We start from the raw sequence: 22,628 nt of genomic DNA, 5'->3' as shown, positions 1-22,628 counted from the left end.
CTGGATGGAGTCTAAAGCCACCCCAAGCTCTTCAGCTTCTGATCTTTCTCCAGATTTGGATGTCAGGGCTGGCATAGAGATCTACCAGGTGGAGAAGGGAAATAATGGCCAGGACCAGAAGAAACTACTTGTGAAAATGGCTAAAACTACAACAAGCTTCTCACATCCATCAAGTGCAGAAAAGGGAACAGTAGCAGAGGGGGACTGGAAACCCAGCACACCAGCACCAAATGGAAGGGAGACACCAGGAGACAAAGCCACCACCCTGGAGGAGACAGTGAAAAAATGGGACCAACTAGTTCAAGCCCTAGTTTTCTCCAAAATGTCACTGTTTCAGCCAAGCTGGGTTGCTCAGGTACAAGCCTCACCATGAGCTAAAAGCAAAGGTCTGAAATCAGCACTCCCCTGCCCCTGATGCTGGCTATGTTAGTCAGCCAGTAGGTGCTCTGGAGGTGATGGAAAAGGGGTGACTAGGCTTCTGGGGATGGGGTTTGGGGTCGGGAAGCTACCCGATGAGCTCTGTACTTCGGACCAGCACGGCTAGATGGCACTGTGTACTCTTCCAGGAGTGGCACATCCCACCACAGCTCCCATGCCCAGGAATTTAATAAACCCAGTGTTTTCAGTTGCTGTTGAAGCTCTCCTCTGAAAGACGGCTTATCTGAGAGATGGTGTGGGCTGTTGGGAGTTTTGTCACGGCCAGAGCATAGGCAAACTTCTCAGGGAGGAAACTGGCAGAATTTTCTGTTTCGGGTTATTTTAACAAAGGCAAGTATGTGTTTGAAGAAGGAAAAAAATGCCATTTCCATACAACTGTGAACAGCAGAGACAGACCTTGAGGAGTCAGAGCTAGAGTGGACTTACAGCATCACACCTACGGAGATCCTCATGTTCATGTCCTGTTTATCCACACTCCAGGAGGAAGATCAACACAATGGAGCACTGGGACAGGGTGTCCCCATGCTGTTATGCCAGTGCTGGTGCAGAAGAGAGGGACCTGGATTTGGGCCTGCCAGATTCTGAGAGACCAGTCTCAGCTTCCTCTGTCAAGGAGCAAATCTGGACACACAGCATCTCTGCCTGGTGGAGGTTCAGCAAGGAACCCTCTGGGATCTTCTGCAACCCTGAAAGACATTTGGTTACCCAGGCAATGGGCAAAGATCAGAAAAAGGTGGGGGAGGGGTGAAGGGCATTAGATATGAATGGAGGAGTGGATGAGCAGGGTCAGGCAGGAGAGAAGAGGAACATGAAACCTACCACTGCCTTTTACTGTCTTGAGATTTATTTGTGGGTCAGTTTGAGATGAGAACCCAAAAGCAGTCTTTACAAAAGGCAGAGCAGTCTGGCCCTCTCTCCCCTTTTTCCCCAGCTGGTGGACTCAAGCCAGGAGGCTAGAAGACACCACCACACCATGGTCCCCCAGCTGGGAGCCCACCATCCCTCAATCATCTGTCTGCACAGGAGTTGGGAGAGTTTAACATCTCAGGAGCCGGACTCCCATGTTCTCCTCTTGCTACCAGCTGGTCAGGCAGGCTGCCAAGGGTATGCTGGCAGGAAACTGGGCACCTTTCCATCAGGATTTCATCTGCAGTGACGGATCTCCGGGGAATATTTCCATCCTGATGAATCAGCAGTCTTAGGTGGGAGATGGGTTGCCCAATGCAGGGGTTAATGTCCAGCACTCAGGAAAGGTGCAAGTCCCCACAGCAGGCAGGTGTCAGCTAATCCAATCCCCCCCAAATCCATCCCCTGCTGGAGGCCTCTCCTTAATCTGTTACAGTCGGCGTTTGCCCTGGGGCCGCAGATCTGATATCTCTTCCGAGCAGGGTGTCAGTATTAACTATTATAATTCTGGATATTCTTGTTAGCCATGCAAATGTCCAACCCTACGCTGGAATCTCGCTTCACTCTTTGGCTTCAGCAACATCCTGTGGCAAATTGCTCTGTGCAGAGACACTTCTGTTTATCATCCCCGGCCACCACCTGTTCTTCTCGCCACGTTCCTGGGTTATCCCACAGGCACTGCAGCTCTCCTCTGCCCTGTTCCCTACTTGACACCACGAAATTTTGGCCTGGCTCTTTATTGCAAAAATCTTTATAGTGAGCTGGAAAAAGTGTAGTAGGATGTTGATTCCCTTCCCAAGTCACCCTGGTGAGACACTCCACTGTTTGCATCTGCTTGTGGCAGAATCCACTGGTGTCCATGGAAAGCGCTTCCATGAAGAAAACCCATCCCATGTGAATCAGGACTGCAGCCCAAGCCCCTTGCAGTCAGCACAGCCCTGGGGTCAAAAGCCCCCCTCCAATAGGAAGGCAACAAGTAAATATGCTGGGACAGGGTAAGAGGCAGTTTTCTGCTACTACTCTGCATGAGGTTCCAATTTCTCACGTTGGAAGCAGGTGTAGAGCTCAAATGGAGACCAAATGGCAATGGGACAGAAAAATGTTAACAAGTCAAAAATCAGCAAGTGCTGCGCTGAGTTCTGTAGTGTGATTAATAAAACAAACATGTGAAAAAAGATCTCAGTTTCAACACATGGCCAGAAATGCAGCGTGTTGTGCTATCAGGGCTATTTTGCCTTCTGAACACCCGCCTCTCTGTTTGGGTTCACACTAAAACACTCTAACATGCTTTCAATTTTTTTTTTTAATTTTAATTTTATTTTTACAAATGCTCAAACTTTCCTGTTGCAAATTATTCTTGGCTGGGTTACAAGTAAAATGGCCATGGATAGCCATTTCTTTAAAAAAAACAAAGCATGAAAACCGGTTTATGAGATATTTTGGTTGAATGTTTTTTTTCCTACGCGAACATGTGGTGAAAGTTCAGGAGTTTTCACTTTTTTCTACCCAAAAGTTCCTCTTAAGCTGAAGCTCAACCTCCAGCATCTTTAACATGATCTCACCTTTACAGACCATCTGCTTGAAAAGAATATTGCTACTAACAAAGCCTGGGAGCATCTCCCTCTGTGGCCTCTTTCACTGCAAAAAAGCTGTCTGGGACTGCTGTAAGGACAGGCTGTCACTGACAGCCTGAGCCATGATAAGTCACAACTCATCCCACTGCAAAATTATGACTTTGGCATGAAAATCATGATTAAACCAGTAATAGACAAGTAAATCTTATTTGCCTGTGGTCCCAGGTGCTCTCAGGCTGTAGGTTTGAACCACAAAGGAGAGAAATTTTTGGGGGCAGGCTGTGAAAGAAAAGTTTCATGCAAGCACACAATGCCACTAAGCTGATAATTTAAGGAAAATAATGAACATTATCAAGAGTCATAAAGAGCCTTGCTGCAAGAACTGGCACCTTCAGCAGCTCCACAAAAATATCTCCACATCATGAGAGTTCATGAGCAGTTTTGGGATAATTAACCCCCAAGCACATTAAGTCCAAGAAAAACTAATTACTTTCACAGAACAAAACAGATTGTTTTACAGGCAATGTTGTTCTTTGGCCTGTCTCTTCTGGAAAATGGCACCAGTTAAACAAAATCAATTTTATTAACTGACAGTGCTATGAAAAGATTTATGGAAAAGGATTGTTTGATGGGCTTTTAATAACAGACCTGATGCCCATTACTAGGGCTGACAAGGTGCACATGCTAGACAAGAGAGATCATCTGAGCTGGAGTCCTTTCACAGTCTGGCCAGAAAGGGGTTTTTTTGTGCTTCTTCCTCCAGCGAGTCCTAAATCAAACATTTAGCATTAGTCATAGGACTCAGTTAATGGTACAAGCCTGTTACCCAGAGAGGTGGTTTTCATCCTGTTTGATGCCATTGTGCTGGGCTCCATTCAATCAAAGCTCACGCCAGGCTCATTCTTTGCTTGCAGTGCAGCCTTCCCTCAGCGTTGCCCTGCCACCTGCCATTCCTCTCCACACTGGAAGGGAACAAGCAATGGACAGCCTGTGGCAGCCCAGGGTCTTGGGCTGAGTTGCCCCAGAAATCAGGCTGAGTCCTGCAGGGACAGATTGCCTCTCTGCCCCAGAGATGGGGAGGTCTCGCCTTGCTGGAGATTGTTTGGGTAAGTTGTGATGGATCGTGTCCCAATGTCGAGAGTCGAGGTGCAGCGGGAGGCTGAGAAACTTACCACTGAAAATGTTTTAAAGCAAAGGGAACATCAAAAGATCTCCAGGAAACGGCAAACACCCAGAGTTCAGCAATCTCTGAAACAGATCCCCTCCTCCCATCTCCATGTCTGGATAAGAGAGACTCCCAAGAAAAAGGGCGATCAAGATCAGAGAAGATGGTAAGCTATAAATCAACCACCTCTCTCTTTTCACCTCCCTCCCTGTGCCCTCCAGCCTTAGGAAACCTCTGGAGCAGCAAGACACAAATTCAAACAGCAAGATGACTCCTCCTGTCTCCTCCTCAAGGGACTTGCCCTAGTGCAGCCCCCAAGCCTTCCTCGAAATGCCACCCAGCTCACAGAGGTGCTGGGTGGGAAGCATGAACATTCTCTCCAGCACTGCAGATTTTATCTGACATGCCAGGTTTAGACCCTTCCAGAAAAGTCAAATCAGCCTTAGAATATTCAGATTCACTGTCTACCACTGGAACATTTTTCTAAAAATCTGAGAGGCTGAACACAAGGTTAGGAGGCTTGGAGCCCAGCAGAGCTCAGCCCTGAGCACACAGACCTGGTCATTAGGAACACATCTTACCCCACATGCATGTACTCCACAGCACTTCAGGAGCTGCTCCCTGGCATGGGGCAGCCTCCTCTTCTCCTGATGGCCAGGCAGGTGGCAGTGAGCCAGCCCTGGGTTTTAACACCGAGATGCATTTCTCAGGTGGGTTGATTTGGGGCATTCCCAATAGTGAATGTGCCTCTCGGAGGTAACAAGGCCAAGCTGAGCCCCTTCCCCTCTAAGTTCAGAGCCTCCTTCACCTCTGAGCATCCCACTGCAATATGGGGTGCAGTATACAGATGGCTGAGGAGAAGACATGTATGGAAGAAGACAGAAACACAGGGCAGGTTTTGCCCTTCAGCATGGCCCATGGTGAAGCAGCAATGCAGAGAGTGTAGCATGTCTCTGATGTAAGGGGATATGGCCCTTGGTGGGTGCTGGCTCTGGTTCAGGAGGATGTTTTATGTGCACACATGCATTAGTGCAGTTGCCAGGTTACTGGGCAGACAAACTATGTTCAGCCTTTCTGAGTGAGGTCTCCTGCCCACAAGGCTGGGTCAGGAGCAGAAGTGGCAGCAGGCCCAGTCTGTGTGTCAGCAATTCAAGGGGCTGTGATGTGGCCTCAAGCCACAGAGCAGGAGCCCAAAGACAAAGAGAGGAAGAAAAAAAGAAAAGAAAAGAAAAGAAAAGAAAAGAAAAGAAAAGAAAAGAAAAGAAAAGAAAAGAAAAGAAAAGAAAAGAAAAGAAAAGAAAAGAAAAGAAAAGAAAAGAAAAGAGAGAAAAAAGAAAAGAAGGGATGCTGGGGGGACACTGAGTAGCATCCCCCATTAATTCCACATCTGGGGTACCCCTGGCCTGAGCAGATTGACCTTCCCCAGCTTCATCATATCTCCAGCATCTCCTATGGCAAAGACAAGCTGCCACAGGGAGAGAAGGGACACATCTCATTTTTGGCATGGACTTGCTGCACAAATCAGTTCTCACATTCCCCTGCTCCTCTTGCTTGTCCTCATCTAGGGGAAAGCAAAAGCTTTGCCCAGCTCCATCTCCCCACTTCTAGGCAGCACAGGTGGCTCCTGACTTGGACTTTCTTGGTTTTAGGACCTGGAGAGCCCCTGCTGCTTGGGACAATCTGCACTTTGTGACCATCCTTACTTAAAGTAAATATTCTGGACTAGGCTCCCAAGTCCCATTGGTGAGATCTAACTCCTAAATCCCATTAACTTCCTGCTCTTTCCACCTAACCTGCATCTAACCAGTTAGTTGCAGGAGAAGCAATAGCCAGACTGTTGGGGTATGCGAATGTAAACGCTTTTAGGGAATTGGTGCAAACAGTCCCTGGAACTTGCCTGGAACATACACTTATGGGGGAATTTCTGAAGTAACATGAACCCCCACGCTCTCAGAAGGTCACATTTGGTGGTGGATAAACCAGGGAGCACAGAGGGAGACGGAAGAGAGGGAGTCATTGGGAGAAAGGTGTGGAATGAGTTGGTTTCAACATGGCCATGGTGGGAGCAATGCCTGCTGAGCTAGAGCAGGAGCAAACAGGGTCAGGATTTGGGGCAAGGGAGGGCAGCAGGAGGGGTTAAGCCCTGCAAGGAGGCTGGACTGGGGGGCAAAACTCATGCTGGGGGTGGCTAGCAGAAAAAGGTTTGGGGCAGGCAGGGAAAAGCTGTGGACAGAGTTCATTACATGTAACAGAGAGATTTGGGGGGGGAATAGATAGGGCATAAAGGTGTCCAGGGTCAAAGTCACACATAAAGTCCCTGAAGTACAGGGGGAAACAGGAATTTTAGAAGCAGGTGTTCCTCATGGGAGAGGGGATCCTGAGGGCTGTGCAAGAGTGGGTGCACAGGGGCAGCCAAGCAGGGGACACAAGCTCCCAGCCAGGCAGGTGTGGGGCTGGTGGACCCCCCTCCATGCCCTGGTGCTCCTGGGGGGGGAGAGAGAGCTGACTCCAAGGTGTTTCCTGGGCACCAAGCCACCAGGGGCTCCCATGGGGGCTGTAACTCCAGCTCAGCCTCCATCCTGCTGTCAGGCCCTGTGCCCAGAGCTTGTTATTGCAGGTGCAGGGCAGCATTCCCCCCTGCCCCCCGGCCTGTCCCTGTCCCCTCCACTGTACCCTCTCCCCTTCACACACCAGCCACCCTGCAAGAAGCAGTTTGGGGCGTCCCAGGGCTGCCCCATCCTGCCAGGGCCCCTGCTTCTTTACCCCTGCATCCTTCTTCCCTCCCCAGATGGTTTCTCTCTCCTCATCCAGGATTTGTGTTCATCACACCAAGTCCATCTTGCAAAACTGCCAGCACAGACAGGTCACCCCACAGAGTCCATGGTCAAAAGCTTGGGTGGCTTTGGCCACCAAGGATCACCACCAGCATCCTGATGTCCTCCCACTGGGATCCACGGGGCAGGAGGAATTACCCTTACCCCTCCCGTGGTCCTCTCCCATCTGCCTTCCCCTCTGCTCTCCACCATCTCCCCAGGGTCTGCAGACCAGCCTTCTCCAGAGGCCACCCAGTAACGCCCCATCTCCCTCAGCCTCCCCAGGGCCCTTCTGCTGCATTTGAGCACCACCCAGCACTCCCCAGGTTCCATACCCTCTGAGCTGCAGCCAAAAGCTGCTCCAAACCTGGCTCCAGCCACCTTCCACCTTGCAGCATGACCTTGGGTCCATGGGGACCCTGGGGGACTGCAAAAGTTCAGGGACTGTTCTGTCCCCCCAAAACACCTCTGCCAGCACTGTCGTACCCCCAGCCCCCAGTGCTGGACACTGCAGCTGCATGTGGAGCACACAGGGAGTTTGTGATTTTATTCCCTTTGGAGCAGAGCCAGGCATCGAGCCGAACAACCCTTCCTGTTAAAAACAGCTCTTTGACATCTTTAATGACCTCAGCCCAGGGAGGCAGCAGCTTCTGAGAGTAGAGTGCTACCGGTAGGAGCTCAGCATCTCAGCCAAACAATGCCTGGTCCTCTTCAGGCTCTGTAAACCCCTCTTCCAGCTCTTCTCTGATGGGTTTGCCTATGAGGATAACCAGGGACTGCTTCTGTGCATCGGTGCCACATCTTATCATGTGCCAAGTGTTTGCAAAGCCCCCTACACTTTGTCTTGCTTTTCCCAGGGCTGGAGCTCAGTTCCTCCCCTTCACCTTGGCCATCTGCGCAGCTCCCACCTCTCCGCTTTGCGGGGGCAGGGGAGTGCAGGCATGGAGGCAATTAAAGGCAAAGCCTGGCAAAGACCAGCATTCCCATGCCCTGGCCTTGGCCTTGCTTAAACACCTTGAAGCATTCCAGCACCGAACTTAAAAGAACAAGTAGCGTTGTTCATGGTGAGTTAAGGGCTTGCAAACCTGAACCTCTTCTGCGCTGCTCTGGCAGCTCCTGAGAGTCCCTGCAAGTATTTTAAGCATAGGTCTATAAATGTTTTAAAATACGGGAACAGCTGTAAGCAGTTTCAAAATAAAAAGTGAAAATTAGAAAGAGCCCTTCCTTAAAAAAACCACGAGCAGTAGTGTCTGCATCTGCTGGTGAGGAGCAGGACCCCTGCCCAGGTATGGGTGCTTCCAGCACAGCTCTGAAATAAAGTGACACTCTAGACATGTCGGGCAGGCACAGAATGACTCGGAGAGGTTTATGAAGTAGGAAGTTCATAAAGGCATAAAGTTCTAAGGGCTTGGTGTCCAGATCTCCTTCAGCTGGGTGGTGGGTAATAAGGTGAAAGCTGATGATCGCACATGTGGTGCAGGAGTGGTGGAAGGTGCTGAATGGGCTGCAGAAATCTGGGAAGGGCAGAAATGTTTGGGTTTGAATTAATGCCCTGATGTACAAATACTGGAGGCCGGGGATGCAGGAAGCCACAAAAAGAGAGTCATGGTGACCATGGCTGTCTTCTTTAGCCGGCCCCCGTGTACATATGCACTGTGCCCTCCATGCTGGGAGTGCTCAGAGGTTTCATGGGAAGAGCTCCCCTCCACTGCCCTTCAGCATCCCTACAAGCTCACAGAGACATTGGGATGATGTTGGCTGCTGGAGCCACTTTCCTGCTCCTTGCAGGGTCCTGTACCGGCTCTAAGGTATCTGAGATGCCCTTCCATACTCAAGAGAGCCCCACCTCCCCCCAGCCTGCTGGAGGCTCTGGCACCCACTCCAGCTGGTGCAGGCAGCATGTCCCACTGCACTTAGATCTCTTTAGATCACTGTGTCCACACCAAAGGCAGCAGGTCTTGAAAGCTCCCTCCTCCTGTCCCAGCTTTAATCATCTCCAGAGTGCCAACCTGTAGGTGCTCATCTGTGATGGAGGGGATCTGTTGTGCTTCTTTGCCCTCATGTCACTTGAAAAAGGGAAAGACAAGAGCAGATTTGTCCTTCCCTGGGAGAACACAGGACACTGATGCACAGAGAGTAAGACAGAGTTGAAGGGTGGAGAGAAACATGATTGGGACAAAAATATCTCCAGGAAAGGAGACTATGGCTGAGGAAAGGCTGTGAATATGCTGAGAGAAGCAGGGAATAGACTGATGGCCTGGCCTCAGAGGTGACAGCAGAGCAAGATTTCTTAGGGGCACAGAGAGGGATTATCACAAGGTGACTGAGTGCTAAAAGAACAGCAGAGAGGGCGAGGAGAGACAGGCCTACAGTCCTAATTTTTTTGGATTTTATCATCTTTAGCTTAATATTATGCATTTTCTTTCTCTAACTCTTCCAATTTATGTCCTAAAAACACCTTGTGATTCAACCTGGAGAAGGCCTGGCTTGACAGGAGAGGTCTGGTTAGCACATGGCCCCATCTTTGCACAGTACTGCTGGCCTTGTGCTTTCTGAAGCTACTGAAATAACAGCCCTGGAACACCATCAGGCTTATTTCTCCAACGTTTTATACTTGATTCATGTCTGAGCAAAGATGTAGGAGAAAGAGCATCTGAGTGTCATCTGAACCTTTTGGTCAAGGCCCAAAATGGAGCACTGACCTTTGGTACGTGAGCTCTGTGAAAAACCCCCATGAGCTTTTCACTGTGCTCCCAAGGTGCTTTCCACCTCCTGGTCCAACAGAACTGATGCACAGCACAGTCCAGCCCAGCAGCTTGTGGCCCAAGGCAGAAAGTACCTCAATTTGGTGTTCAGAATCAGTGCAATAGCTGCTTGGCATTGTCACAGTGCAGTGTCCCAGCACCCATGCTCAGTGAATCCTGTCCCTGCAGTCAACTGAGTCTGGGGACAAAGCCACTGAACTTCACAGCTGTTTTTTGATCTCCAAGTGCCCAACTGCAGGTGGCTCAGGACATGGCTTCAGTTACTCCTGATGGTTCAGGAATTTCTTTTTTTCTCTCCACAAACACGCCGCCCTGAGCTCCTTGAATTTTCTACAGTTGTGGTCTCATCTTCCCAGTTCTCCCATATGAACTCAGACCCCCTTCCCCATGAGGATTTGGCCGCTTCTGCCTGCTTCAAACCTGATGCTCCTGCTTACTGACCCCACAGGACCTTGCTCCCAGCCTGCTTGGCATGACTTGCTTGACACAACTGGAGATGTCCCATATATCTGATGCTCTGATCCATTTTTCTACCACTTGAGCTGCTTGGAGGATCACAGAATGATGAAATATGCTGAGTTGGAAGGGACCCACAAGGTTCATTGAGTCCAGCTCCTGGCCCTGCACAGGACACCCCAACAATCCCACCCTGTGCCTAAGAGTGTTGTCCACACACTCCTTGGGCTCTGTCAGATTTGGGGCTGTTGCCACTTTGAGCCTCTCATCGAGCTGGATTTGGGAAATGCCTGTCAGGGAAAAGAAGGGAGGATTTACCCTGCAGAAATACCTTATGACCCTTTTCAGACCTCTCTCAGCATCATATCAGTTCCCATACCAGTTAGCTCCCTGTGTTCTTTGGCTGTGGTCCTTCTGCTGTGACCTTCTTGCTGCAACCCTGGCACAACCTGGTTGTTCTTGCTGGGTCTTCAACATGGGCTATGCTATCACTGCCTTTATTTGCAAGTAGGCATCAATCTTCCTCTGGGTTTGTGGTGGAGGTTATTCAGCAGCAGGATTATTTTTTGACATGTAATGGATGGCTGCATCTGGAGGCCATCCAGACCAGCACTTTGTCATGCAAGGAACTGTATGAACATGGGAGAGACTGACATTTGTGCAGATGAGTCACCAGTGGAGGCGATAGATTGTGGTTACCAAACAGTTGGAGGTCTCTACAGAAGGGGTGCAGCTTGTGGACACTTCCTCCACAGACTGGCTGATTTTAAAGCACTGTTTTGTGGGGCAAAAAGAGGCTCATATGTTGGGGGTTGTTTCATTTTCTGCCCCTTTTTTGCTACCAAACTTTGGAGAAGAAACAGTCCAGAGGGTCACCATCCTTGTCCTCTCACACCCTGCTCCCCAACCCCTACAAGGCAGCAAGATTTCAGCTATGTCTTTCTGTCTTCGTGTTTCAGTGCTGGAGAAAGAAAAAGAAGACCATGGAAAGAAGGACAAAGAATAGAATTTTAAAGGAATGACAAATGCAGGGCTCAGCTTGCCCTGCCAGGAGATTTCGTGTACAGGTTGCAATGAAATCTCTTCTTTATGGTGTTTGTAGGAAGGCTTTGCCTCTGTCACCAGCAGACCTCAGTCTCCCCTCTGCCCACTTTGCCAGAATGGGATTTTCTTTGTGGTTTTTTCCCCTCTCACCCTCCTGCACAGTTTCCCAGTCATCGCATTTTTTCCAGTCCCTTGTCTGTATGACCTGTTCCATAACAAGCCCCAGTCTCGCACCAATAATCTTCAGCTCAAGGTTTTTAGGGCCACAGAGACCAGTCCCAGCAAACCTCCCCTTCACCTTCCATACCTCATTCTCCCCCCGAGGCCTTGGCTGTCCAAGCATCCCTTGCCCTGGTTTGCATTGGGGTTTACAGCCCAGCTGTTCCCTCCAGCTGAGAGCAGCTGTGCAGTGAGAGGGGACGTGTCACTGGCCCCTTATATGCTGTGTTTGGCATGAACAGAACAGTTTTGCCCCCAGTCTGCAAACATGGTGAAATAATTACAAATAAGACATAAATGACTCAGCCAGTGGGAACAGCGTGAGTGCAGATGGTGGCAGATTTAGAACGACAAATATCTCCTATCTGGTCCTAGAAGTATGTCTTCAGCCAAGTCTTCCAGGAACCTCAGTGTCCAACAAGCAGAGCCCCCAGCCTTGGCATATCTTAGCAAACTCAGATCTTAGGTTTGCAAAACAAGCCCAGGAGTTTTTGGAGGTTTCAGACGTGCTCTGTCAGAAAGAAGTCTCCCAGGTTTGCAAAGAAACATTATCCAAGGAGAGGAGCTTATCCAGAGTGCTTCCAATGTGAAGTGGACTCCAGCAGGGTGTAATCTGGAGGCTCTGTGGAAGCACAGAATCACGTGGATCAAGTAAGGCAATGACTTTGGAGAGCAAGACAAGCTACAAGGCCTGGTAGAGAAGAGAATTGCCAGGAGCAGGGCTGAACCCACCCCAGTGATACTGCATGAACATTGTCCAGCTCAGGAGAAACGGGTACTTCACCTTCTGACCTCTTGGAGCCATCTCAGCTGCCTACTAACAGCTGTGTGGGAGCGAGGAGAGCTCTGCAGAGGCAGCAGATCCCCTCCCTGGGGCACTGGGATGTGCCAGTATTGGTTTCACCATGATTTGGACCCAGACCTAGAAATCTCCAAGTTCCCCATGACGGAGCCAGGCTCTGGCATGCAGCCTTCAGCAAGGTGGGCGGCTGGAAGAGTTCAGGCACATCTCCTTTGGCCCTCTGGCTGCTTCCCATCAGAAATGCAGAAAACTGAACTCTCTCCTCAGAAACTTTTCAATTTTGATGAGTCAGCAAAGGTGTTGGCAGGTTTTGTGACTTGCCTGCAAGTGAATGCTTGTTGATTCTCACCCTCCTCCAGGAGGTCCAAGCTGACCTCGGGCTCTGCTTTCCCCATAAACACGTTACATCATGCAGGTACTGGCCCAGTGTCATGCCTGGATGAGGGCTGGAGCTTTACAGCAGAACGTCTAGGGTTAAAATAGATTTCATGCTAATATTGTCTATAAACTCATGTGAGAGATGAAAGCAAGTGCTCCAGTGTCAGGAAGCTGCCTTTATCACACCATGCTAATAATGTGTGATAGGAGGCAGTCACTGTTCCTTTACCAGCCTGGGAAAAGAGGGAATTTCATAGCCTGCTGCCTGTGGGACGTTGTACTCGGAGGCTGTGCCCTGTGCTGCTGGTCTGAGAGTGCAGCGATAGTGCACAGAGCATGGCAGATACAGGCTGGAGCTACCCAGGGCTGCATGGCTTTGACAGCATCCTCTGTGCAGGCAGTAGGGCCACCATGCTCTTGCTACAGCCACATCTGGAGAGCAGAGGAGGCTACTTGTGTCAGTGACACCAATGAGCAGAGGTGTGTCCTTCGGCTTGTCCTGGTTTGTCCATCCCCACATGGAAAGCACCGTATGCTTTCCCAGGGAGGAGACCAGCCCCAGCCTGGTTCAAAGGGCAGCTGGCCAGAACAGAGGCCAGGCATGAAGCTCAAGCCCTGTGCTGGTGGAATCCTGTGTCCATCCTGCTGACACTGTGCCCTGGACATCAGCATTCCCTGTTGGAGGAGCACCCCTGGTGGTGCTGCTGTCGCGCATGGAAGAGCTCTCCATGGGGCAGAACAGGGGAAGGGGCAGAGCAGCCCATGTCCCCACGTGCATATGCTCCCCTCATGGCCCCAGCACCCCAGCACAAGGTCCTCAAGCTGGTGGGTGAGCAGCCAGGCCAGTGCCTTGCTTGACCAGTCACCCACAAAATGTTTGGGACCCTCCTGGGCCATCTTGGAGTGCTGGGGTACAGGCCTAGTGCCCCTCCCCAAACTCAGCTGGTTCCAAAGGAATTTCCTTCTGCTTGGAATCTGACACCCAGACTTTCCTGTGGCCACCATGCCCAGCAAGGCCAGAATCTGCTCTCCTCCACACCTCTCCCCACATGCATTCCCACATCACATCCATTCCCGGGCTATCTCCCTGCTTCCAGCACCAGCACCTGCCACCACAGCCATCCCACCCAGCTCCCCGGCACATCCTGGATGATTAAACCCAGCTGGTGTTGCTGTCTTCCTCCCACACCCATCCCAGGCACACGCCTCCTGGGGCCAGTGCGGGCAGCCCAGCTCCCAGGGCTCTTGGAAAGGTTCTGTCATGGAAGATAAGCGGCTGTGTGCCACTGTGGTGGCAGGGAGGAGTCCTGCGAGACTGTGCTTTATCCCAAACCAAACAGCCTGGCCAGCTTCAGGAGTTATAAACAGATGCTGAAGCAAGGCTCTGGCTCTGGGAGGGTCTGGGAAGAGAAGAGGATTTGGTATCTGGCTTCCTGGAGAGCCACAGCCCCGGGGAATTTGCTAAGCCTCCCACGGCAACACCCCAAATAGTCCTGGGAGGAAGCAGCTGCCCTGGGGCGGCTGCAGGGATGGGCACGGGGATGACAAGGAGCCAGCTGGATGGTGGGCTCAATACGCTATGATACGGGGCCACTTACACTGATACAGGGTTCTGATGGCCAGGGTAGCATGTGTTTCAGGCCATGGTGGCCATGCTGGAGCTCTCCAGGAAGGTGAAGACAAGAAGTGAGACCCCAACCACCCACTCCTGCCTTCGGGGTGCTACTGCAACCCATTTTCCAGCCATTTCCAATGGGTTTGCAAACCTGGGGTGGGACAGCAGAGCAAGCAGCATTGCAGAGCTCCACATCAGAGACCACAAGCACAGTGAGAGACATTCCTGACTGCTCACTATATACCAGCTATGCAGAAAAGCTGGCCTTTCACCTTTATTTTTTCCTCTTGCTTATATTTCCTGACAAAACAAGAACTCAGAAAACTCAGGATATTAAACTGAGGTCTACACTACAAAAAAAACCCATGTTCCCCTTGAACCCTGCCTGAGGATCTTCTCTGCTGTTCCAGACACCAGCTTCTGCCACCAAGTTGCTGAAGCACAGGATAATTTAACAACATTTAATTAAAAGTGGGACAGGTGGGGACTCACAAGGGATTTATGCCATATGCTTATGCTTCCCCCTCCTTTCTGATACTTGGAAAAAGAGTGGCAGGAACTTGCAATTCATGAAGAAAGCATTTTGATCAATTTTCCCACTAGAAATGTAAGGACAGTAGAAATGGGGCCACATGGATAAGTCAAGCTCCCTCAGGGATTTAAAGAGGAACAAGAGGATGCTGCATGTTGTGTCTTCACAGCTCTGTGACAAGGAGGGAGCATCTGTCTTTCAAGGCTCCCTTTAGTCAAAATATTAATTATGTCACTGCAGTTCACAGAAACCTCAGATAAAGGAGTCTGGAAGAGTCCAGTTCTTTATGACTACCTTAGATTTCATCCCCTTCTGCTCAGCAGTGTCAGTGTTTTACTTCCCTTGTCATCATCCAGTCTCCCAGCCTAAACAAGGACTGAGATGTGAATGCAAACATCCAGTTGTTGGGGAAAAACATCCCAAGAAAACAGAGTGGAGCAACAGCTCTCAGACCAACTGCTCCTGCAATAATAGACCAGGGTGAGATGGAAGCCAAGGCTGTTTTGTTCCCTTTGCAGGTTGTCTCCAGAAGGCCCTTCACCTACCCCTCCAGGCTGGGTCCTCCTCAGTCCTTCTTTTCCAGTCTCACCCTGGCAATGAGGTATCCAGAAGCCAACACACTGGTCCCTCCTGAGATTTTTCAGCACAGTGGGCCATGAGTTTTCCATCTGCATCCATGCATATACCATTGTCTCCTATCCTGTTGCCAGACCACATTGCAGGTTTATTCTCTGTCTTCAATTTTTTGTGTTCCAGCTCTTTCTGCTTCCAGGTTTCTTTCTCCACATCCCATCAGTGGTGCCATACCACCCTACCCGAACCCCGTTGCATTGTCAGTCTGTATGAGCTTCTCCGTGCTTCTAAAATAGGAACTTGCGTGCCTTATCTAGAGAACAAAATCACTCCTTTGGAGAGCTGGTGTTTAGGAATTGACCAGACAAACTTGGGCAGGAAATACACAGCCAAGACACGCACCCTTGCAGGCAGCCACTCTGGGCTTTACTGGTGATAAAGGCAGGTTACAATGGCACAGAGAGAGATGCACCTTAGAGAGAGCCCCCAATATCACTGGAAAAACAGAATCACAGAATAAGCTGAGTTGGAAGGGATCCACAAGGATCAGTGAGCCTAAGCCCTCCATGGCTTCAGAAAGCTTCGGTTTTCTGTTCACTGGTGGTTTCCCAAATTCTTCTGGACTAAAGGTAGATTTGGGATCCCAGTTCAGTCACCACATGGGATGGGGCTACTCATTTATGTATCCCTCTGACAATCTCTCCCAGGGGAGGCCCAGACACCAGGATTAGCACCATCCCAGGGGCTCTGTGGTGGGACATAGCTGCTGCTCTGTCCCTCCGCGCCTCTCCTGCAAGCAGGCTGCACACTCAGCTGCACCAGCTGATGAGAAGTCGAGCCTTAAAGTTTAACAAGAGCGCCGGGCTCCATAAGGAGAGCTTTACACTCTCTGCTGGTCAGCCAGTGCTCATAGTTTACCCTGGCTGCACACATGCTGGATAATCAGGTCCTGCTCTCTGCCACTAACAAAAGCCATAAACTGCCAGCCAGGCTGCACCCACCCAGCCCAGCCCCACGCTTCAGCCTCCAGGCACTAACCCTGCCTAACTCCCCCCGCACATTGATCACCCCAAGGAGCTGGTGGAGGGAATACAGCCCTGCTCCAAACAAGCAGCTTTTATCATCATGTGTGAGGACTGAGAGCTCCCTGCAGCAGGATTTATAGGGTGGCTTTCCAGTTCAAGACCCCAGCACAAGAACCACAGACCTGTCCTGGACACAAGGAGTTACGAGGCTTCCAGGGACCCTGGTCTCAGCCCACCCTGTCCTAATCCTGGCACCAGCATTGCTCTCCACTATCATCAGTTAATCCTGCACATGCTAGCAAACACCCTGTAGAACCCCAGCATTCCCAAGCTACCCAACACCTTCTCTCCTCTTACAAAAGTATCCATGCCTGGCTTTCATTTTGGAAGGATCCCCACATCCCTGGGGGAACTGTGGGGCAGACCTTAGTGTGGGTGGAAATGTTGGCAGAGGTCCATTTGCTCCCACAGCACCCCAGGGATCCAGAGGAGCCCAAGCCTGATCAGCAGGTGTCAGTTTGTGTCTTGGGGCTCTGGCAGGGAAGGGATCTGCTGCAGTAATTGAGGCAGCAGGAATGAGAGATATGTTCTGAAACAGTGATGGGCGGGGGCTGCACTTGGATCAGTCGGATCCAGGGCCCACAGGGATTTCCGAAAAGCACCCTCCTTCCAAGCCCACCCCAAGCCTCACAGACCCTAGGAAGAGCCTCCCAAGAACAACCAGCCCTTTGAGAAACCTAAACCACTTTCTCCAACACCTCTGAACTCTGTCAGGAACATCCTTCATCAGAAAGCTAAAAGTGCCAAGCTGTTTTCCCTCGAGGGCAAATCTCCCTTGTGCTGTCAGGAGCAAAGCTGGCCAGGTTCTCATTGCTGCTTAAGGTGAATGCATGGTGTGTTTTACCAACTAATTGTGAAATGGCAGACTGCTTCAGAGGTAAAGGAGAAGCATTTTATTGTGAGCAGGAGAATTAATCATACCTGGGGCAGTACAGATGTCAGCAAAAAACAATGCAGAAAGGATTTCTGAGGAAGACTTCTTGACATGAATAGGAAGGTCTTTTTCAGGTCTTTTTAGATATGAATGAAAGATTCTCCGTGGTTGTTGTGACCCCTGTTTTTACCCTTGCTATCTAGATCCAAGAGAGGGATGTGTGTGCTAAAGCTACAAAATTATAAGGGGAAGGAGTTTTATTCAAGAAATGAAAATTTCCCAAGCCAAGGCGTCTGCTGCAGCACTAATTCATGACGTGTCCCACATAGTTTATGGCAGAGATTAAACAATACAAACAATACATTTCAAAAATGGCATTTAACTGAGAAAACAAGAACAGACTAGACTCCAACCCATCCATTGTGCAATGCTGAGTTGTTGAGTTCTCAGCCCCAGCATTCAGGTCCTGCTCAAGGAAATACCCCTGGTTGCTGTTTACATGTGTGCAACCCAGCGTTTCGTCACACCTTTTTGTTTGTTGTGGAGTGAACCCCCTTGGTAACATGGCCACCCCCTTTTCCTCCCTTTGTGCATTTTCTCTGCCTGGGACTTGTTACCCTGGTCCCAAGGGATATGCTTTTCCATGGCTGTTTCCCATTTGGAGGCTGCATATGTACATGCTGGTGGAAGAAGAGAGCAACTCGGTCTTCTGATTCACTGCAGCCTTTCCCTATATTTTTCAAAGATATTGGTTATGATCAGCCAAGCTCTGCTGAGTACAGATTTATATCCTGACTCTGAGCTTGCCTCCACCAGCTCAGCCCAGTCTGTAAGGCAGAGGAGGCAGTGGTAGGTCTGGGATTTAGCGCTAGGGATGCAGTGTCCTCCTGGCAGCGCTGGAACTGTTGCTGCAGCCAGGTAGGGAAAGAAGAAATACTGATATGTGCAAGGATAGGGGTTAAAAAAAAACAAAGAAGAAAGTCTGAAATGTCTTATGTGAAACCAAGCAACATACAGCAAAGGTGAGGAGAAAAAGAGAGATGATACAGGCAACACTGAGCGGGGCTGTATAAAAAAACTGGGATAACAGCACTTCCTAATCGTATTTGGTGATAAATTCCCAAAGTTTGCCATGAAACCTCTCCCCACAGTTCCATTTAGGCTCAGGTGGCCACAAACCTGTTGCTGAGAAAAACAGGAGTCCTCCACCTTCCTCTTGACTTCCTCACCCATGCTGCCAAATATGCCCAACATCAGGGTTACCCTGCACACAGACTTGACCTGAAATCAGTAAAACTTGTCCAAGTAAAAAGCAGTAATAAAATGAAGAGGATGGGAAACAGAGCCAAGAACAATGGTAGAACATGTTAGGGATATAAAACACCCCCAGAGATATGCCCTGACCAGCAGGTGAAGATGCATGTTTGACAACATAGCATTTTCTCCTCCAAGTTTTCTTACCAAGCATCACTTTTGCTTTTTGGAGGCTCTGCCCATGCTCTGCGGGATGGGATAGGGATGTCAAAGTCAGTTCACACTCCAGAGGAGATATGATCATGAGAAATCTGACTTTTCCCTCTTTATTATCCTTATTTGCCACATCTAGATGACGCTGGACATGACACAAGTTCACAGTGATGTCGTTTACCTGCATGTGCTTACATACCAACGCGGATGACATCAGTCTTGGGATTTGCTCAGGGGACCACCACCAGGAAATGACTTCTCTTAAAACACAAGGAAAGCTCGGTGCAGCCTTTGTAGCTTCTAGTCCAGCAAGTCTGTAATATTCACAGGAATGAGACTCAAATTTCTAATTATTGGCTGAGTTATTTGTAGCTTCATATGTTTTAAGGCCAGAAGGGACCATCATCTAGTCTGGCCTCCTTAAATGGAAAGCTCCATAAGCAACAACCAATTCCCTGAGCTTCATTACAGTAATGAGCTCAGGAGTCCTGCCGTTTCGTCTCTGGCTCTAACCACTAGACCCTGCCATGCCAAACACAGCTGCTCAGATCTGCCTCCAGCTCCAAAGGGAAGTCTAAGAGTTCCTCCTGAAGAGGCAATAAATCAAATACCAATGTCCACAGTGATGGGGAAGGATGACTGCCTGCATGCGCTGGCTCAGCCTGCCCAACAGGGAATTCAGGTCCTGGGTGCCTTGTCCAGGGCCAAGCACCAGCAAGGATATGCATCCAGCCAGCAGGCTGGGATGGAGTGATTTACTTTACCTTGATGTTGTTTCCCCTTTGGGGACATTATTTTGGGGAAGAGAGAGGAACCACTCACACTTGCCTGGTTTCACACCCTGGTGAATGCATTTCACCCCACTGGGATTGTTTCAAGGCAGGCAGTGCTGGTAACCAGAGACCCTGTGCGGCTGTGTAGCAGCTCTGGCAGGCTTTGTCCCTGCCTGGGCTCTTTGGATCAAATGGCACTAGAAACAATGTGGCTACTTCTCTCTTCTGTGCCCTGTGTCAAAAGCACATGCTGAAAACCCACCCAGGACCTCCCAGTACAGGCTTCACTAACCACCTCCCTCCTTGGGACAAGGGAAGATGGCCTCCAACTACTGCCACAGAACCCTGGGAGGGACAGCCCAGCTCTCTGTGGATTCATAGGAAACCACCTCTCTCTGACACAGGAAGAGATCTCTGAACTAGGACATGGCCAGGAAATGGGTTGGGAATTTTCAGGGGTGAGACATTCATCTTGTTCTGCTGCATCTTGCCCAGCTCCAGGCTGGGACCCCCCCAACCATCAGGTGCTCATCTTCAGGCACCAAGTTGAACGTTTGAACGAGAGAAGCCCTGGAATGGAGAAGTGTTGGTGCAGGAACCCAGGGCCTGGGGGGTAGGATTTGGAGCTCATCCACCTGAACGACACGCAGTGGGAAGGCAGCCCCCCACCCTCAGGGTGCTCCAGGAGCCACCAATCAAGGGCAGAAGCTCATGATTGCACTGGGGAGGGAAAGCTTGGCAGACAGGACACTACCAGTCATGCTAGGCTGGTGTTTGCACCTTCTTCCAGGTGTCCTTTCCTACCACTATTGCAATTTGCCTTTTCAGAGGCAATAGTGAGAGTACCTCAGGGTCTTCTCTGCTTCCCATTCAGGCCTCCCCATTATAGGATTTACTAAATGTCACTGTCACAGCTAATAGCCACCAGTAGCAACCACAGCTATGGGCAGATGGATGGGACGGGACGGGATGGGACGGGACAGGTCAGGGTACACACAGCTTCATGAAAACAGAAGGCCACCCACCTCATGACCAGTTCATGGAGGAAGAAGCAGGAAGGAGGTGCTCCAAGTTCTTGGTCAGGACACTAACCACAGATTGTGTCTGCAATATGACAGCAGGGAAGAGGCAGGGAACCAACAAGCCAGAAAAACCAGAGCTTTGGACATGTTCCCTGGAGGCTGCCATAAATATAATCAGCAGAAGAGCACTCATCCCATCAATCAGCAATGCTTCCCCAAGCACCATGAGCAATTCCCACACACCAGTTTGGACCACGCTGGCTGTGACAGCCCTGTGAGTCACTGCCCCAGGGTCTACCTGGTGGGATGAGTTGGCTGCTGGTCACATTGCACAGCACAAGTTGCTTACTGGTATTGTCAGGGTTACCACCCATCCTCTCCTGCTGCCATGGTGTTTGTGGTGATAACAGAGGCAGCTCAAGGCTTCTCCTTCCTGCAGGCAAGAGGTAATTTAGTAGCTGCAGAGGAGCAGGCTTTGGGGAGGAGGAGGGTTGGGCTAGAGGTATGGCAGAGAAAGCATGGAATTTTGGAGCGCGCTGCTTATCCATGCCCTGAGTTGGACCAGACAACACCCTGTGTGTCCTTGGATGTGCCCATCACCTCTTTAGGGGTGAGGCACAGAGACGGGCCATGCCAGATGACACATGCCAGATGACTGACATGAAGTACAGACAGACATCTGCTGCTCATCCCATTCCTGCTGAGATGACTCAGCTCCTGCCTCAGGAGCCTGAACAGGAAGACTCGTGTGGTATGCAGAGCCCTCCAAAACCCAGCCTAGTCCCTTCAGGGCCCATAAGAAGCATCCCCATGGACAGGGTTTCTGTGTGGAGAGGGGAGATACAGACAGGCAGGGCTTTCCCCCAGCCTGGTCCCCCTCAGAGGCAGGAAGAGCATATTACAAGGGCTGGAGGGTCTGTAGCAGCCTGGGCAACATTTACCCTCTCATCCAAGCTGCAACAGGCAGGAGTCTGCAGCTGCGCAAGGTGTAAAGTTCTGCTGTTCTAAGCAGCATTATGTAAAAGTCTGGGCAGGGGGATGGGGAGGGGTGGAGAGCAGAACAGCAAGTCTAAGCCTCCCTCCCCATGCTCTCTACTACCTGAGCAAACCATCCTACCTTCATCATACATACCTTGGACAAGCTGTTGAAAGGGCATACACAGTACAGGACAAGGCCTGCAACAGAGATGCACAAACAGAGGTATGCAAAAAGCCTGGCTCCTGGAGCCCTGCTGAATGGACAGGGCAGCCTTTGCCAGTGCAGTTACCCTAAACTGGTCCTGTCAGGACCTGTTTCATCAGTCTTTATGCTCAGCTTTTCTATAGCAGGGAACATCAACAAAATGTGGAAACTGAGTCTCAGTGACACACAAGGCTGGACTTAGAGGGCATCTCATCACAGCCTCATTTTGCACCAGCATCCTCATTGAGCCTAGCTGTCCTCACATGAGTCATGGCTTCATTATGAGGCTCAGCCAGATGATCTCTCTCTGTACAAGGGGAAGACAGATATTTGTCCAAGACCCTTGTCTTGAGTACAGAAGCATGAAACAAGTTGGGTAAAAGGGTGGAGAGAGGAGCAGAGGGAGCTTTGCACCCTGCCTGACATGGAGCCTGACTGGACCTTCTCCTGCAAGGTACAATGAACCATACATCCCCAAATTGTCTGCTTCTACCCCAAGGATTACAAAGGCCTCACTGCCAACCAGGGTTTGGTGCCCAGCAGGGCAGTGACAAGCAGTGCAACTGCCCAGCAGGACAATCAGGGCAGTGAGGACAGCTGGTCTCGCCTAGCCTGAGAGCCCAGGATGGCAGGGAAGTAGCAGCCTCCTCCACCCTCATCCCACACAAAAGGGTAGATGGCCTCCTAATCACCTATCCATGGGAAAGAGGAGACTTGCTCTCTGGAAACAGAAGGGCTAGACAATCTCAGGCAGATTGACTTATTGCAGACTTCTGGGGTGATAAATCGTGGCTAATTGTGGGCAGGTGACAGAGCAGACTAAGGGAAAAGGAGCTGGGGACATTCACTGCCCGGCAGCTGCTGCCCAGCCCTGCCCCCTTCTTTTACTGCTCCTTTCAGGCCACTTGAATTGTGCAAACGCAGTGCTTTCCAAAACCTGCCGA

At 50.4% G+C, this 22,628-nt stretch overlaps 1 long non-coding RNA gene across 1 annotated transcript in view; it reads right to left on the bottom strand.

Moving 5' to 3' along the window:
* The window catches only part of LOC125337235, a 39,893-nt gene extending 18,595 nt beyond the window's left edge, over positions 1 to 21,298 (bottom strand). The window contains exons 1-2 of the long non-coding RNA XR_007207998.1: positions 20,505 to 21,298; positions 18,419 to 19,020 (exon numbers count right to left, since the gene is read on the bottom strand). This is a non-coding gene — a long non-coding RNA (uncharacterized LOC125337235). The remainder of the gene's footprint in view (positions 1 to 18,418; positions 19,021 to 20,504) is intronic.
* Positions 21,299 to 22,628: the final 1,330 nt, after the last annotated feature.

This window comes from Corvus hawaiiensis, chromosome 22, assembly GCF_020740725.1.
Source record: "Corvus hawaiiensis isolate bCorHaw1 chromosome 22, bCorHaw1.pri.cur, whole genome shotgun sequence".
Classification (NCBI taxonomy): Eukaryota; Metazoa; Chordata; class Aves; order Passeriformes; family Corvidae; genus Corvus; species Corvus hawaiiensis.
Note: the sequence above shows the minus strand (reverse complement) of the source record. Positions and strands in the feature narration are given on the sequence as shown.